General features: G+C 49.1%; 1 protein-coding gene across 4 annotated transcripts in view; it reads left to right on the forward strand.

The window, feature by feature from the left end:
* Positions 1–17904, forward strand: part of LOC144587214 (uncharacterized) — a 97283-nt gene that overhangs the window by 52987 nt on the left and 26392 nt on the right. The window contains exon 1 of one of the 4 annotated variants that reach the window (XR_013542400.1): positions 8082–9161. The exons of 1 other annotated variant lie outside the window; for it this stretch is intronic. The gene's annotated coding sequence lies outside the window, so the exon portion shown is untranslated. Of the gene's footprint in view, positions 1–8081; positions 9162–17904 lie in introns of those variants that run through there. 2 more of the 4 variants (XR_013542401.1, XR_013542402.1) reach the window with 2 other exon arrangements.

Genomic DNA, 17904 nt, shown 5'->3' on the forward strand with positions numbered 1-17904 from the left:
AACTGGTAACCAGTGTAAATTATACAGAATCGGCTTGATGTGCTCTCTGGCGGCCCCACCACTCACCAGCCGCGCAGCTCGATTCTGGACCAGTTGCAGTCGCCGGACCGTCTTCAAAGGCAGCCCCACGTAGAGCGCATTGCAATAATCAATACGAGATGTTACCAGTGCATGTGTAACTGTCATGAGACTCCGCTCGTCCAGGTAGGGCCGTAGCTGGTATAGTTTCCGCAGCTGGAGGAAGGCGCCCCTGGCCACCGAGTCCACCTGGGCTTCCAGTGTTAGACTGGGGTCCAGGAGCACCCCCAAGCTGCGGACCCTGTCCCTTAGGGGGAGTGTAACCCCATTCAGGACAGGGAAGTGGCCCTCCAACCTGTCCGGCGAAGCACCCACTAACAGCACTTCCGTCTTGTCTGGATTGAGTTTCAATTTATTAACCCTCATCCAGTCCATTATCAGGTCCAGACACGAGTTCAGCAGAGAAACCGCCTCACCTGGATTGGTGGAAAACGAGAGGTAGAGCTGAGTGTCATCAGCATATTGCTGACTCCTCAGCCCAAACCTCCTGATGACCTCTCCCAGCGGTTTCATGTAGATGTTAAACAGCATGGGGGACAGTATCGAGCCCTGAGGAACCCCATGACATAAATGCCATGGGGCAGAGCAACTGTCCCCCAGCACCACCCTCTGGATACGGTCAGCTAGGAAGGAGCGGAACCACCGTAAAACAGTGCCCCCAACTCCTAACCCAGCCAGTCTATCCAGAAGGACACCATGGTCAATGGTGTCGAAAGCTGCTGAGAGGTCCAGGAGTATCAACAGGGTCACACTCCCCCTGTCTCTCTCCCGGCAAAGGTCATCATACAGGGCGACCAAGGCTGTCTCTGTACCAAAACCCGGCCTGAAACCCGATTGAAATGGATCCAGAAAATCCGTTTCATCCAGCAGCGCCTGGAGTTGCCCGGCCACAACCCGCTCCAACACCTTGCCCAAATAAGGGAGGTTCGCCACTGGTCGGTAGTTGACCACCAGCCTTGGGTCCAGGTTAGGCTTTTTAAGGAGTGGTCGAATTACCGCCTCTTTCAAGGCGGTAGGGACCACTCCCTCTCTCAGAGAGGCGTTCACGGCCTCCTGGACCCAAGTGCGAACCCCCCTGGCAGATCTTCCAATTAGCCAAGATGGGGAAGGGTCGAGCGGCGTGGTGGTAGAACGGACAGATCCAAGCACCCTGTCCACATCCTCGGGTCTCAACAATTGAAACTCATCCATTAAAGTTTGACCTAAGCACGGCACACTGGACACATCTTCCGATTTTGCAGTAACAGTGGAGTCCAGCCCACTGCGAATCTGAGCGATTTTTTCCTCAAAATGAATAGCAAACTCATCACAGCGAGCTGATGAGCAGTCCGGGACCTCCACCGGGTTTCCCGGTTGAAGAAGATCCCGGACCACCCGAAACAGCTCTGCTGGACGACATTCTGAGGAAGCAATACAGCTGGAGAAATATTGCCGTTTCGCCAGCCGTATTGCCATGAAATAGGCCCGATAATGGGCTCTAAGTCGTGTTCGATCGGATTCCCAGCGGGACTTCCTCCACCTGCGCTCTAGCCGTCTCCCCTCTTGCTTCATCGCCCGCAGTTCAGAAGTATACCAGGGAGCTGTCTGGGCTCGGCGAGCAGGGAGAGGGCGCTTAGGCGCAATCGTGTCAACCGCCCAGGTCATCTCCCTATTCCATAGGGTGACCTGAGCTTCGACAGGAGCGCCAACCATATCAGACGGATACTCCCCCAGAGCATTCAGGAAACCATCCGGATCCATTAGTCTCCGGGGGCGGATCATCTTAATCGATCCCCCACCCTTGCAGAGGGAAGAAGAAGCTAATAGACTGAATTTGACCAGGAAGTGGTCTGACCATGACAATGGGGTCACAACCAGCCCCTCCACATCCAAACCACCACCTTCCAGTCCCGTTGTGAAAACCAGGTCCAAGGTGTGGACCTTCTCATGTGTCGGGCCGATGACACATTGAGACAGCCCCATGGTTGTCATGGCGGCCATGAAGTCCTGAGCCGCCCCAGTCAAGGCAGCCTCAGCATGGATGTTGAGGTCCCCCAGCACCAGCAGCCTGGGAGTCCTCAACACCAGATCCGAGACTGCCTCCGTCAGCTCAGGTAGGGAGACTGTTGGTACGCAGCAGGGTGGGCGGTACACCAACAGAATCCCTAATCTGTCTCGTGAGCCCAACACACAATACAGGCCCTCAAGACCTCCTCTCAAAGGGATAGGAAGCCTGGTCAAGGAGATAGAACTCCTATAGACTATAGCAACTCCCCCTCCCCGACCCTCTGAGCGACACTGGTGCTGGACTGAGTACCCAGGAGGACACAGCTGGGAGAGGGGGACACCACCTTCCTCTCCCACCCAGGTCTCAGTAATGCACGCCAGGTCAGCCCCCTCATCCAGAATTACATCATGGATGAGGGCAGTTTTGTTTTGTACTGACCTGGCGTTCATCAACAGCACCGTGTGGCTCGAGGGTTTGCTGATATGGTCGCCTGATACCGTTTGGTTGGAGGTAGGACTAGAAGAGGGGATAGATGTAAGATATCTAACCTCTCCTCTCCTACGCGGGCATGTTCTACCCCCACCACCATTCCTTCCCCTACCCAGCACCACCTCAATGGCTGCCCCCTCCAATGCCCTCCCCCCTTCCTGTTCCATCAGGTCCACTGTGGGTCTCTATGCAGTCACTGTAGTGTACATCAAAGAACTCACACAAGGAAGAAAATACATTAATGCATGTAATTTGGAAAGAACTTCAGTCACAGCAATAGCCTTGGTTTACATGAAAGAACTCATATGAGGGAGAAACCATATATACCCAGAGACCTTTGGGTAGTGTGGGCGGCATATAAATTAATTAAATAAATTAAATTAAATAAATAAATATGTGTAAGGAGTGAGGAAAGAGCTTCAGTCAGAAACCATTCAGTCAGAAGCCCTTGATCTCTTTTTACAGACAGTAGCTCGAGCTGAGGTGGCCAGTGCATTGTCTTGTCTGGCGAGGTTCACTTGCTTTCTTCCTGTGACATTCAATGAGGTGGACAGAGTGCTTGTGCGCTCTCTTGCAAAGCAGCCAAGCTGATAACAACAGAATGGGCCACTACAAAAAAATTAATGGGGTTTTCCAGGAGAGCATGGTTTCCCCTGCCCTCAAGGAGACACTCATTAGGCCCATTCAAATGAAACCTAATTTCGTGGTGGAGAAAGTTGGGAATGATAGGCCCATTGCCAATGTTTTTGAGTAAAGTGATCAAGGGGGCAGTGGCCAATCAGCTCCAGGCCCTCCTGGAGAACACTGATGCCCTTGACCTGTTCCAGTCAGCATTGGTTGCCCTGCAGGAGGACCTCCTGAGGGAGGCTGACGGCCAATATTTCCTTGTTAGTCATCCTCATTATCTCAGCAGCCTTGATACCATTGACCACGGTATCCTGATGGGGCGGCTCTTAGAGATGGGGATCAGTGGCCTTGATTTGGTGTGGCTCCGTTCCTTCATGGAGGACCGTCTCCAGAGAGTGCAGCTTGACGAGATGACTTCCACCCTGTTGATCCTCAATTGTGGGGTTCCTCAGGGGTCGATCAACTTGCCAATGCTATTTAAAATCTATCCGAGGCCGCTAGGTGAGGTTATCTGGAGTTGTGGGGGCCCGGTGCCATCAGTATGTTGATGACACCCAGCTTTACCTCTCCTTTTTTCCAACTGATGTGGATGCTATTCTGGCCCTTGAACGCTGCTTGGAGAATGGACTGAGATTGAATCCAGACAAGATGGAAATCTTGCGAATGGATGGCCATGGCATCAGTAGGTTGGGAAACTCCCTCTCCTTCGTGGGAATGATTCTTCCCATGAAAAGTGAGGTTCGCAGCTTGGGCATCTGCCTGGACCCGGATCTCACCATGGAAACCCAGGTGGCATCTGTGCTCCAGGCAGCCCATTGCCATCTTTGGAGGATTACTCATCTATGCCCCAATCTAGATATGGGGGCACTCACGTCGCTGATTCATACACTCGTAATGTCAAGAATAATCTGTCGCATTCACAAAATGAGAATGCTGATAGTTTATGTGATCACAAGTAATTAGGATAGCAAATAGTCTTGGAGAGAGAAGTTAAAGAAGTCAGCCACGTACACAAGGATGTCTGCCAGCAGAGTCCTCCTCACGCACCTCTGGATCCAACTCTGCATACAGCTTTGGGGCAATGCCCCCAGAAGGACTCTCTTTTATTAAACTTTTAAGCTCACAGATAGTTGACAGTATACAGATTATTATGACAATGGTTACATAATGCCATTAGGATTGGACCAGATAAAGGCTTTGAAATTAGCTCCCTGTCGTTATGAGAAAGAGGAAGAATGGGTATTAGCCATGCCTCCTCTCAGAAGCAGCTGTGACATCATCCAGGAGAGCGTCTTCTGCACTGAAGAATCAGCCAACAGGTTAGGAACTTTGGGGAGAAGCCTTCCCCCCACAATCGTTGTCTTAGTCGTTTAGTCGTGTCCAACTCTTCGTGACCCCATGGACCAGAGCATGCCAGGCCCTCTATCTTCCACTGCCTCCTGGAGTTGTGTCAAATTCATGTTGGTTGCTTCGCAGACACTGTCCAACCATCTCATTCTCGGCCGTCCCCTTCTCCTCTTGCCGTCACACTTTCCTAACATTAAGGTTTTTTCCAAGGAGTCGTCTCTTCTCATGAGATGGCCAGAGTACTGGAGCCTCAGCTTCAGGATCTGTCCTTCCAGTGAGCACTCAGGGTTGATTTCCTTTAGAATTGATAGGTTTGTTCTCCTTGCAGTCCAGGGGATTCTCAAAAGCCTCCTCCAGCACCACAACTCAAAGGCATCAATTCTTCGGCGGTCTGCTTTCTTTATGGTCCAGCTCTCACTTCCATACCATAGCTTTGACTATTCGGACTTTTGTTGGCAAGGTGATGTCTCCGCTTTTTAAGATGCTGTCAAGATTTGTCATCACTTTCCTCCCAAGAAGCAGGCGTCTTTTAATTTCGTGGCTGCTGTCTCCATCTGCAGTGATCATGGAGCCCAGGAAAATAAAATCTGTCACTGTCTCCATATCTTCCCCTTCAATTTCCCAGGAGGTGATGGGACCAGTGGCCATGATCTTAGTTTTTTTGATGTTGAGTTTCAGACCGTTTTTTGCACTCTCCTCTTTCACTCTCATTACAAGTTTATTTAATTCCTCCTCACTTTCTGCCATCAGAGTGGTATCATCTGCATATCTGAGGTTGTTGATATTTCTTCCGGCAATCTTGATTCCGGCTTGGGATTCATCCAGTCCGGCCTTTCGCATGATGTATTCTGCATATAAGTTAAATAAGCTGGGGAACAATATACAGCCTTGTCGTACTCCTTTCCCAATTTTGAACCAATCAGTTGTACCATGTCCAGTTCTAACTGTTGCTTCCTGTCCCACATATAGGTTTCTCAGGAGGTAGATAAGGTAGTCAGGCACTCCCATTTCTTTAAGAACTTGCCATAGTGTGCTGCGGTCCACACAGTCAAAGGCTTTTGCATAGTCAATGAAGCAGAAGTAGATATCTTTCTGGAACTCTCTGGCTTTCTCCATAATCCAGCGCAAGTTAGCAAATTGGTTTCTAGTTCCTCTGCCTGTTCGGAATCCAGCTTGTACTTCTGGGAGTTCTCGGTCCACATACTGCTGAAGCCTACCTTGCAAGATTTTGAGCATAACTTTGCTAGCATGTGAAATGAGTGCAATTGTACGGTAGTTGGAGCATTCTTTGGCACTGCCTTTCTTTGGGATTGGGATGCAGACTGATCTTTTCCAATCCTCTGGCCACTTTTGGGTTTTCCAAACTTGCTGGCATATTAAATGTAGCACGTTAACAGCATCATCTTTTAAAATTTTAAATAGTTCAACTGGAATGCCATCACCTCCACTGGCCTTGTTGCTAGCCGTGCTTTCTAAGGCCCACTTGACTTCACTCTCCAGGATGTCTGGCTCAAGGTCAGCAACCACACTATCTGGGTTGTCTGGGTGCTGCATGTGTTGCTCTCAAACTAACAGCATATGGGCCAAGGTTTGACAAAATATCAGCATGCATACAACATCAAAAATCCCATTGTGCAAAACAATGCCAAGCTGAGTATCCCTTATCAAAAAATACATGCATATAATTATTTTTAAAGTTTGTATAAATTACTTGGCTTGTATTATTTTAATATTTGTTTAAATTTACTAGAGTTAATGGTTATTTTTCATTGTATGAGTTGTTTCTTCTAAACTAAAACATCTGTATTCAGATTTAATTGCAGTGTAGGCACTTTGAAAGAAATACTTTGGTTTTGTGCCGCCAAAGCCAGGATTTTCCTCTGAGTCCAGGATTGGGAAAGGAAAGGCCCTCCCAGACGGACCGCCCTCTGCCTCCAGCCTGCCAGCTTTGGAGCTCTTCAGAATTCTTTCTCTGTGCAGGAGAGGAGATGATGGGGTGGAGGCATGGAATCCATGGGATCAGGAATTGGGGAGGGGGGAGAGAAGAGGAGTAGTAATGAAATGCCTTGTCCCCCCTAATCCTCCTATTAGATGAAGGATTCCCCTCACCTGAAATTTCATCCCCTTTCCTGGGAATCCTGACTCCCCCCCCGCTGCAAAGCCCCACCGTGGTCCTCCCTCTGGGTCTTGATGCAGGTCGTCAGGGGGTTCGCTGAAAGTACTCCCATAGCAAGGAAAGGGGGGGAAGAGATGAGAAGGGAAAAGAGGTGATGGCCCCTTTTTGGAGGAGGAGGAACCTCTCCTGAGGCCAAGGGTCTCCCCTTCCTCTCCATTTCCCATTTCTCCCAAGATGCTCATCTGGCAGTTGGGCTTCTCCACCAGCCAGGCTCACCCCCACCCCACCCTCTCACGGAGGTCAGGAACTCTTAGCAGGTCCCTAACCCTGCGGGTGACCTGACCGGGGGGGGGGTGTCGTGAGTAGGGTGGCCAGAGACACAGAAAGACAAAAAAGAGGACGTATTGAATGTTTCATTAGAATCATTCCAGATTAAACCCACAACCAATACAATTCTATTACAATAGCTGCCAATAAAAGTCTTAGTGAACCGACCAAGAAACAGTCATGTTAAAAAATAAAAATAAATTCACCGGAGGCTGTTTTTCAAAATACCAAAAACCGTTATTTAAACAGCCAATTGTACCCGAACCCACTCCGACCCGGCTGCGGGCTCCCCCGGCCGCTTGCACTCTGCACAGGCTCATAGGCAACCTTGGTAATCTGGACGCCCAAACAAGGCTCCGGAGCAGCGTGGGTCTTAAGTTAAAGGCTGGGGAGTGTGGGAGTTGGAGTCCCTGAAAGGGACTTTGAACGCTCACCTTCCCATTGATGCCCTTGGGTGCTGCTTGCTCCTGCCTGGCTCAGCAGGTGGCGCTCCACTCGCGCTGTCTTTCTGGGCTCCACGAGGGCTGGGCTGGCATGGCGGATCGCTGAGCAGCAGCCACTGCTGTTGTGGAGTGAGAGAGGGCACCAGCTATCGGTCAAAATCCTGTTGTGTGGCTCCAGCAGGAGAGACGCCATCATCAGGGGCAATCTGCCACCGATTCAAGCCTTCCTTGGGCCATTTTGGGGTGCAGACAAGAAGTACAACCAAGTGATGTGTTCCCTGAAATCAGAAAAGGAAGCCTTTAATTGTCAGCCATTTGCTGATGACTTCATTCCCTTTGTGCACACAGAACCCGGCTTATTCCATTTAGCCTTTGGTATTTGTGTCTCTCTGTGTGTGATTGTGCATCGGTCAGTCGCCCTGGAGGGGAGGAAGCCTGTGCAGCCCACGGACAGGGAGGTGCCTTGGCTCTCGCACACACTCCACAACATGGACTTCCTTCACAACTGAACCAGATGTACACACCACACCATCAGCCACAGTTCTGGGCCTTCGGGCAGAATTACCAAGGTGGGGGTCGGGGCCAGGGCCCTGGAGGCCAAATATTCTCATAATGGCATCTCAATCCCATCCTTTTTGTAGATGGCTCTGCTGTGGCACAAACCGAGCTTGGATGCTCTTTCAAACCCCAGGAAACAAAACTCCTTTGGGGCTTATCGTGAGAAGGCAGGGAAAGTCCCTCAGGCTGGGAAAGGAGGAAAGGCAGCAGGAGAAGAGGAGGACCCAATACAAGATGGACGGACTCCCTTAAAGAAGCCCCAGCCTCGCTGTTGATGCATGAGCTCAGCAGGACCGTTGAGGACCAGGCGATTTGGAGAGTGCTCCTTCACAGGGTCATCAGAGCCTAAGGAGAGCCCTGTGGTGGATCAGGCCCAGGGCCCCTCTTGGTCCTGCTTCCTAGGTATCTCTCCCCTTTGGCCCCACCAGATGCCCCCCTGGGGAGCTCATGAGACACACCCCCCAGATCCCAGTCTCCCGATGGGAACCCTCTTCCTCCCCGACATCCATCCTTTTTGGGTCGACACGAGGCTTTGACAACTTGGTGGCCCCGAACAACGAGCAAGTCTTTCAATGGCTTCCAAGGGCCTTCAGCTCATGCCCTGGTTCTCATTTGATGACTCGTTTAGTCTCTTTTCCCCCTTTATTTTGTGGTTTGAGTTTTGTTTTAGCCCCCCTCTGCCCCGGGGAGATCAGGAACGGCCCCTTCCCTGTCACCCTTCCGGAAAAAGGCTAAAGACACCCGTCTCTTCAGGCGGGCTTTTGACAATAACAATCCCTGAATCCCTGGACCCCATTTTAGCAGAGAGTTTAAATCTTTTCCATGTTTTCACCTTTTAATTGTATTTTAAGACATATATTGTTTAATTTGTTTTTTAATATTTTAACTTATTCTTCCCTGATGGTTCCCCTTTCCCCAAGAAGACGAAAGGGTGGGGGCTCTTAATTATTCTTAATAATTATTACCCATCTCCCTTCATCCTCCTCCCTTCAGGAAACCGTTATGCGCGGGGGGGGGGAAGAGGAGGGACCATAGAGTTATGAAGGAGGTAGAGGAGCGCCTCTCCCAGGGGGAGCGGAAGCGGAAGCAGGGAGCCTGCCGTCCTCTCTGTCTCCACCCAACTCTATGGTCTTCCTCACCCGTTTCCCGCCAGAGGACTTGGAAGGAGGTGCGCCAGGTCGGTTGGTAGGTGTGTGCCTGTATCTGTAATTGTAATTTTTTTTGGGGGGGGGAGGGGGAATTCCAAAAATGAACATTAGCGTGTAGGGGGGGAGGGCTTCCGGTGGAAAAAAAATCTCAGCAAACGACCCCCTCCCCCCCGCGGTTGCTCCGCCTGGAGGGAAATAAAAATGGACTCTCGTTTCAAACCCCCCCATTTCTTCCTTGCTTCGGGAGGATGGGAGAAGAGACCCTAACCCTGCCCCTCCCCCATGCTCTCCTCCCCCCCCTTCTGCCCCTCCCCCTTCCTTGCCTTTCCCAGGCAAAGGTCGCCCCCCCAAGGGAGGAATCTTCCTCCCACTCCCCGAAGCTCAGCGCCCCCTCCTCCCCCTTTAGAGGAGACCCCCCCAGAGGCGCCGGCGACCCTCTCCCCCCCCCCACATGGAGAGACCCCCCCAAGGGTTCCTTGGTGGGGGTCAGCTGGGTGGGAGGGGGCTGATGCAGGAAACCCCCCCCCTTTGAGCGGTGCCCATCTCCCAAGAAAATGGGTTGGGAGACTTTGACAGCCCCTTTCCTTTGAAAGAAGGACTGAAGGGGACTCTTGGAGATGATGATGATGCCCCCCCAAAGGGGGTTCAAAATTAAACACAGGAAGGGACTGAAGGGGGGGGAATCCCTGATGGGCAGGAAATGGGGAAAGGGTGTTTTTTGGAGGGTTTTTTTTTTTTTTGAAGAAGTGAGAAGAGAGCCAGAGGGAGGTCCCACAGCAAGGAAAGGGGGGGGGAAGAGGGGGGAGCAAAAAAAAGGGAGGGGAAAGGATAGATGAGAAGGGAAAAGAGGGGATGGCCTCTTTTTTGGGGGGGGGGAACCTCTCCTGAGGCCATTCACCATTTCTCATGAGATGCTCATCTGCCTGAAGTTTCTTCTACTGTTGCAAAGTCTTCTCCCCCCCCCTTTCCACCCATTAGCTCTCTTTCTGTCCCTCCTTCCCCCTCTACTCCAGGCATCATCCTCCCTTTTTTTCATCTCTCTTTGGCCCCTTTGTGAGCTGCTTTCCCATTTCCACCTTGTCTCCTCTCTGGAGGGGGGCAGGAGGCAACGGGCCAGCCAGGCTGCCCCACAGGAGAGAACAAGGAGAAAGGCACACCCTGTTGAGTCAAACCTTGTTAATCTCATTATTGCCATTAACCTCCTTCCCCCCCCCAGAAGCCTCCAGCCACAGCCTTTTTCTTTTCTCCAAGGGAGGATGGATGTGGTTCCCCTGGCTGGTAGGGAATTTGAACCCAGGTCTCCTGAAACCTCCTGCAACCTGGCCTCTCTGCATATGGGCAGAGTCTTTTCCTCTTGGCAGAGATCCTGTTAACCCCCCACCCCACCCTCTCACGGAGCTCAGGAACTCTTAGCGGGACCCTAACCCTCTGATTGACCTGACCGGGGGAGGATTCTTGACTAGGGTGGCCAGATACATGGGTACCAAAAGGAGGACATAGAAAGCCAAAAAAGAAGACATAAGAGTACATATCAAATGTTTCATTTGAATAGTTCCAGATTAAACCTGCAATCAATACAATTTTATTACAATTGCTGCCAATAAATTTCTCTTAGTGAACTGACTAATAAACAGTCATGTTAAAAAATAAAAATAAATTCATTTGAGGCTTTTTTTCAAAATACCAGAAAACATTATTTAAACAGCCAATTGTACCTGAGCCCACCCTGGCCCAACTGTGGGATCCCCGGCCGCTCACACTCTGCACAGGCTCAGAGCCAACCTTGCTCATCTGGGCACCCAAACAAGGCTCTGGCGCAGGCAGGGGAAAGTGGGGCCTGGCCAAGGCTGAACGTGGCAACCTCCCCTCGCCCGAGGGCCATACGTGTGGAATTTGGAGTCCCCAAAAGGGACTTTGAACGCACACAGTCCAGGTGCTCGCCTTCCCATAGATGCGCTCGGGTGCTGCTTGCTTCTGCCTGGCTCAGCAGGTGGCACTCTGCTCGCGCTGCCTTTCTGGGCTCCACAAGGGCTGGGAGAGACGCCATCATCGGGGGCAATTAAAGCCTTCCTTGGGCCATTTTGGGGTGCAGGCAAACAGTACAACCAAGCGACGTGTACCCTGAAATCACAAAAGGAAAGCTGAGGCATGGCCTGAGGGGTGGGGGCTAGATTTAAATGAGCATGAGCAGGGGTTCTGGGCCCTTTCTTGAAGGGGAAGCTGAGGCAAGAGGTAAGCTCTGTTTGGGGAGCACATTTTATCTGGAGAGGTATTTTTTCTAGCTGACCTTTGCTCTCACAAACCGCACGGTCTGAGGGGCAGGGTTAGATTTAAATGAGTATGAGTAGGGGATCTGGGTCCTCTCTGACTTTATTTTTGACTCTAATCTGGTACAGTGGGGTCTCTACTTACGAACGGCCCGAGTCGCGTACTTTTCGACTTACGAACCGCTCTGAGAGGAAAATATGTCCTCGACCTACGAACTTTATTTCGAGTTACACATCCCTGCCAAGCTTTGCCTCTCTGCTCTGGCCGACGCTTCTCCGTGCTCGGGCAGGCCCTCCCCGCACAGCCACACCCCACCCCTGCCATCTGCTCTCTCCACCTCACCTGTTCCTGCGGCGGCATGGGGCAGAGGCCCTCCCCAGGGGGCTCCTCTCCCTTCACTCCAACAAGCTTTGCCTCTCTGCTGGGCTTTTCCCCCAGGCTGGCTCCCCTCCTTAAGCTCCCACATGCTTTGCCTCTCTGCTCCCGGCAAGGAATCTGGCCGCCCACGGTTGCAGGGAGCCCCTTTCGCTCCATGGCCACCAATGCCTTGCCTGACTTTCCTCCCCTCCCCTGCCGTCTCTTCTCTCTCCCCTCACCTGCACCCGGCAAGGAATCTGGCCGCCGCCGCCATAGCAAAGTCACCCTGGCAGCCAGTTCCAAATTGAGGCAAGAGACCAGCTCAAAGGTAGGAGAGACTGGCATGGGGGAGTGGGAAGGAAAGACCAAGACTGGGAGGACTTTTCTAGGCAGAGAGAGATGTGGTGTTTGTTCTGGAAGGCAGGCATTTTTGTGCTGGAGGAATGGTTGCTGGATTCTGTGCCTTGCTCTGTGTGTGTGTGTGTGGGGGGGGGTTAAGGCTTGGCTTGTTTGGAAAAGTGCTTTGCAAACTGTTCTGTTGTCTGAAAGTTGCTTGGTTTAAAAGGTGTTCCCTCCCTCCTTTGCTTGCCCCTTTTTTCCCAAAACGGGCTTGGCTTTACTTGGCTGAAACGTGTTTTGCAAACAGTTCTCTTGTCTGAAAAGTGCTTGCTTTAAAAGGTGTTCCCTCCCTCCTTTGCTTGCCCCTTTTTTCCCAAAATGGGCTTGGCTGAAACGTGTTTTGCAAACTGTTCTCTTGTCTGAAAGGTGCTTGCTTTAAAAGGTGCTCCCTCCCTCCTTTGCTGCCCCTTTTTTTCGCAAAACGGGCTTGGCTTGGCTTGGCTGAAATGTGTTTTGCAAACTGTTCTGCAAACTGCCTCCCCCCCTCTTGACGTAAAGAAAAAAAAAGAAAAAAATATCCCCCTCTAGTGGTAGAAGGCAGAATAGCAGCTTCCCATTAGTTTCTATGGACGGAAAAGAGCAGATACGGATTAAATGGTTTTCAATGTATTCCTATGGGAAATGCAGATTCAACATAAGAACTTTTCGACTTGAGAACCGTCTTCCAATATGGATTAAGTTCTTAAGTAGAGACCCCACTGTAAATAGTAAAGCCAAATAGCATTGGATACACCTGGCGGGATGGAAAGTCTTAGGATGCGGGCCATACCTCATCACTACTAGGGAGCAGGCTGGGTAGGTGGGGCTCATCAGCCTGGGTAGGTGGGGCTCATCTAGGAGAAGGAAAACTCATGAGAAAACTTCTGCCCTAAAACTGGGCACCTGGCTTTTCTATTGACTTGCATGAAATAGACTACGTGTGCAAGATAGCTGCCATCAACACTGAACTGAGTAGACTGCAGATGGGTATTGTTGCCCTGCAAGAGAACGAGATTGCCAGACTCGGGATCTGTCAAAGAAAAAACTTCTCATTCTTCTGGCAGGGAAACCATCGAATGAGACCAGGGAATATGGTGTTGGCTTTGCAGTCGGAAATACTCTTCTGAGATCCATTGTTCCACCTACTGTGGGGAGTGAAAGAATCCTGTCTCTGCAACTCCACACATCAGCGGGACCAGTCACCCTCATTAGTGCATATGCACCAACACTGTCGTCCACAACAGTAGTCAAAGACAAATTCTATGATGATCTGGCAGGTACTATCAAAGTCCCTGAGAGAGAGCCACTGTTCATTCTCGGAGACTTTAACGCTAGAGTTGGTGCTGATCACAATTTTTCGCCCACTTGTCTGGGGCGTTTTAGCATTGGAAAGATGAATTAAAATGGCCAATGCTTGCTGGAGTTTTGCTGTTATTATGGTCTTTGTGTCAGCAACACGTTCTTCAATACGAACCTTCAACACAGAATTTCTTAGAGACATCCAAGATCCAACCATTGGCATCAGCTCGATTTGATCCTCACTAGATGTTCTAGCCTTCCTAGTATTACGATCACACGCAGCTACCAGAGTATTGATTGTGATACTGATCACTCCCTGGTGTGCAGTAGAGTAAAATTGCAAACAAAGAGATTGTATCAGATGAAAAAGGAAGGAAGACCACGCATTGACATCAGCAAGACTCGCGATCAAAGAAAAGTGGGGGAATTTGCCCAAGCACTTGAGGAAACCCTGCCAGGCCCGGCTGATGCAAATGCACGTGAACGATTGGAACATTTCAAGAACGCTGTTTATACCACCGCCTTGTCTACATTTGGCAAGAAAACCAAAAAGACAGCTGACTGGTTCAAAGCCCATTTGGAGGTGTTGATGCCAGCCATGGAGGATAAGAGGAGAGCTCTGGCAGCATATAAAGCCTGTCCTAGTGCGTACAACTTGCAAACTCTTCGAGCTGCTTGTAGCCAGGTCCAACAGGCTGCCAGGAAATGTTCCAATGATTATTGGCTTCAGCTCTGCTTTCAGATACAGTTAGCAGGTAACATCAAGGGAATGTATGATTTTATCAAGCAGGCTTTAGGTCCAATACAGAAGAAATCTGCTCCCTTGAAGTCTGCTACAGGCGTGATCATCCAAGACCGTGCACAGCAGATGGAACGCTGGGTGCAGCACTACTCTGAGCTATATTCTAGAGAGAATGTAGTAACCGAAGAGGCATTAAATAACATTGAGTGCCTGCCTGTCTTGGAAGAGCTGGACAGCGAACCAACCTTAGCAGAAATAAAAGCGGCCTTGGATTACCTCGCCTCTGGCAAGGCACCTGGAAAGGATAACATCCCTGTTCAAGTGCTGAAGCGCTGTAAAGAGACCATCTCCACCGAACTGTATGAAGTCTTTCGTCTTTGCTGGAGCGAAGGTGGAGTACCACAGGACATGAAGGATGCAAACATCATCACATTGTACAAGAACAAAGGAGACAGATGCAACTGCAATAACTACAGTGACATCTCTCTTGCTGAAGAGACTCCAGGTGCTTGCAGACAGAATCTATCCAGAACCACAGTGTTGATTTCAAGCTAATAGATCCACCACTGAGATACTTTCCCTCAGACAATTGCAGGAGAAATGCAGGGAACAACAACAGCCATTCTTTGTGGCCTTTTAAAAATACTTTCCAAGATTGGATGTCCACCTCGACTCCTTAGCATCATCAGGTCCTTTCATGAGGAAATAAAGGGCACTGTATTTGAAGGCTCAACATCAGATCCCTTTGACACCCTGTTTGTGTTCTTTTTTGCTATCATGCTGAAGCATGCCTTTGGAACTCCAACAGAATGTATCTATCTCCGGACTAGATCAGACAAAAAGCTCTTTAATCTCTCTAGATTAAGAGCAAAGAGCAAAGTCCAACTGAAATGCATGCCAGACTTCCTCTTCACAGATGATGCAGCCATTGTTGCCCACTCTGCAGAAGGCCTCCAACAACTCATGAATTGTTTTAGCAAGACTTTGGACTAACAATCAGCCTGATGAAAACACAAGTCATGAGCCAGGGCGTGGACTCGCCACCCTCTATTACTATCTCCATGCAAGAATTGGAGGCTGTTCATGAATTTGTGTACCTTGGCTCAACGATCTCTGACACTCTCTCCCTAGATATCGAGCTGGATAAATGCATTGGCAAAGCAGCTACCATGTTCTCTGGACTCCCAAAGAGAGTATGGCTCAATAAGAAGTTGATGGCGTACACCAAGATCCAGGTCTATAGAGCCTGTGTCCTGATAACACTCCTATACCGCAGCAAGCCCTGGACCCTTTGTGCACGGCAAGAGAGGAAGCTGAACACGTTCCATATGCATTTCCAAGATACACCAGGTGGCGCTATTGGTAGATAAACTTCCCTGAGATGAATACACCAAACCACTTGTAGTGCTGATAGAAGTATTACTTGTATTATTTACAGGATTTTTACATACATACACAGCTTTAGTCTTGGTCTCACAGTCCTTGGTCATGCACAGCAGTTCAGCAGTTTCAATACATAAATCACAGTCAAAATCCTTTTGTAAATAGTCCAGAGTTCGTTTACCAGCTGAGCAGTCCTGAAGCCACAAGTTCTCCCAATATGCATGGAGATACTGTAGGCTTCTTCCAGGATCTTCTCCAATACAGCAACTCCAACAGCACTCCGACACAGCATACACCACCAACAACCAACCCCACAACCAACAGAGTGTGTAAGCTAGTTCTGCTAGCTTTATCCTAGGGTTCACCAATCGTGTCGTTCTTCTCTCAGCTGTCTCAATCAGCTCAGCTGTACCACCTCTAGCTACACATATCTTGTAGCTCCGATCCTGTTAATACTCATAGAATTGCATTCAGCAATTCACACAGGTTTGACCTAAACTTGTCAGTCTCCTCCTCTGAAAGCGGCACTTTGCTGGGGTGTGGGTGGGTGCAGGGAAATTGTCAGTGCAGGGAAACCTGTCAGTGCAGGGAAATTGTCCCAGAGGGAGACCACAGCTTTGATACAAGGATATCTGCAAGCAGGATCTGAAGACCTTAGGGATAGACCTCAACAAATAGGAAAGCTTGACACCTGATCATTCAGCCTGGAGACAGGCGGTGCATCACGGCCTCTTCTCAAATTGGCCTCCTCAGCCACACTAGATGCTGTTCCAGGTCCTCCATACAGAGCACGATACCATACTCTCTCAGGACTGAAGGATGCCTAATCTTTATATTGCTGGCCATAAGTTCCATTAATTCTTTCTTGGCCTCCTGTCTCATCTGCTTACATGTCTTTTGCCAGAGTTTTTTTTGTTTTGTTTTCCTCACTTGGAAAGCATTTCCCTCCCTTTCCCTTTAAAACCTCTGTAACTCTGCTCTTTAACCTTCTTGAACTTAATTGAGCCCGTTTTTTAATTAGGATACACGTCTGCTGGGCCTTGACTACCATTATATTAAACAGACTCCATGCTGTCTGGAGAGATTTTTTTTACCTTCCTCTTCAACTTCTTTTTAACTAGTTTCCTCATCTGTGGATAGTTCACCCTTCAGAAACCAAAGGGTTTTTGATCTGGAGGACAATAGCACACCCAAACCACAGTGATTCTATGATGGACTAAGACCCACCATCCATCTCCATTCTGCTGGATTCGACCCCTTCTTTGACCTAGATGGTCACCACACCTCCCACACGCCCCCTGCCTATCCCTCTTGGATAGCCTGGGGCTGTGGAATCGATGATGGCCGCTGTATCCATGTTCTATCTATCTATTCCAGTTCTCCCCTCTTTGCTTAGATGCTTTGGGCCTAAGCATCTAAGCGAGCCTCTGGGTATGGGAGTCCTCCAAGAAGGGCGGCTTGTTTCTTTTTTCCTATAGAGAGCTCCTTGCAATAAGGACACACTCTTGATGGCAGGAGGCAAGAACCGATAACGTGACCCCATCTTCAACAATGTGCAGCATTTAGAATTCATCATATTTTATTTCTTTGGGGTCAGATACCTCCATTTCAATGTATAAAGTTTAGTTTTTATTACCTTGGTTTAGGTCTCTCACTCTGGAGCCAAAGGTTGGGCGTTCACTTCCCTTCTAGCTCTGCAATTCTAAGATTCTATTAACTCAGTACCTATTTCCCTGGTCATCTCTGCTTCCTACCCTGTTTTCAGAAATGCCTCATGATTCTCTATCCATAATAGCATCTTAAAAATTCTACATCCCATCCCTTTCATGGACCTCTCCTTTCTCTTCTCCCACTGAAGGAGCACTAACATTGAGCACTAACTACTCTTTACCTGTTCTCGAGTCCAATAATCGAGCTGCATCGCATTCATCCACATTAACTGTTCCTTTTGTAACACTGTCCTCCCCGCCATATTCATTTTTGCTAACCAGTCCTTTAATATTTGTTTTCTCTTTAATAAACTTTGAGGAAACCCTTTCTAATTTTCTGGAAAATTCATGACAGTCATTGGGAAGGATAAAAAAAGACAATTAAAAATTGATCTTTGGTCCAGTTTTCGTTTTAGATGAGACAATTCAACCAAAGTGTGATGGCTGATGTTCCTATAATCATGTAAATTATTTTTAATTTCAACTTTTCAAAATTTTGCTTATTAAAATCTTTTAATTTTAGTAACATTTATTCCTCTTTATCCTATTCTATATAGTAATAGTATTTTTCATCCTTATTATACTAAAACAACATCATCGCAAATTTATTCCACTTTATTTTGTCCTTTCCCCAATGATTATAACTGC

This window comes from Pogona vitticeps, chromosome 2, assembly GCF_051106095.1.
Source record: "Pogona vitticeps strain Pit_001003342236 chromosome 2, PviZW2.1, whole genome shotgun sequence".
Taxonomy (NCBI): domain Eukaryota; kingdom Metazoa; phylum Chordata; class Lepidosauria; order Squamata; family Agamidae; genus Pogona; species Pogona vitticeps.